At 53.4% G+C, this 369-nt stretch overlaps 1 protein-coding gene across 1 annotated transcript in view; it reads right to left on the bottom strand.

Annotated features, from left to right (window-relative positions):
• Positions 1 to 369, bottom strand: part of LOC119588964 (cGMP-specific 3',5'-cyclic phosphodiesterase-like) — a 71,727-nt gene that overhangs the window by 60,242 nt on the left and 11,116 nt on the right.

Below are 369 nucleotides of genomic sequence, written 5' to 3'. Positions count from 1 at the left end.
TTGTGAGTGCTTCCTCATAAGATAGTTGAGGTCTTGACTGGAGGGGAAATGAAGGGATAGGGGAGTCGAAAAAAAAAACTACAACAAAAAACATGGACTTGGTTAGTGGGGGTCCAAGTAGGGGGAAGAGGGAAGGGGGGGAATGTCAACCTTTTTGTCAATGTCTCATGGTGTGGAACTAATGACTAGGGGGAGGGAGGTGGGGAGGGGGGAAAGGGTGGCCCCCCCCCCCCCAGGGGGAGCAGATGATCGGGTTTGGGTAGAAATGAGGAGGGATAAAGTGGGGAGAAAGGGGGGGGGGTGAAGGGTGATTGTTGGGGGGGGGGAGGTTGCAAAGAGAGGACTAAGAAAAGGAGGAACGAAAGGGGA

The sequence above is a fragment of the Penaeus monodon genome, chromosome 24, assembly GCF_015228065.2.
Source record: "Penaeus monodon isolate SGIC_2016 chromosome 24, NSTDA_Pmon_1, whole genome shotgun sequence".
NCBI lineage: Eukaryota > Metazoa > Arthropoda > Malacostraca > Decapoda > Penaeidae > Penaeus > Penaeus monodon.
Note: the sequence above shows the minus strand (reverse complement) of the source record. Positions and strands in the feature narration are given on the sequence as shown.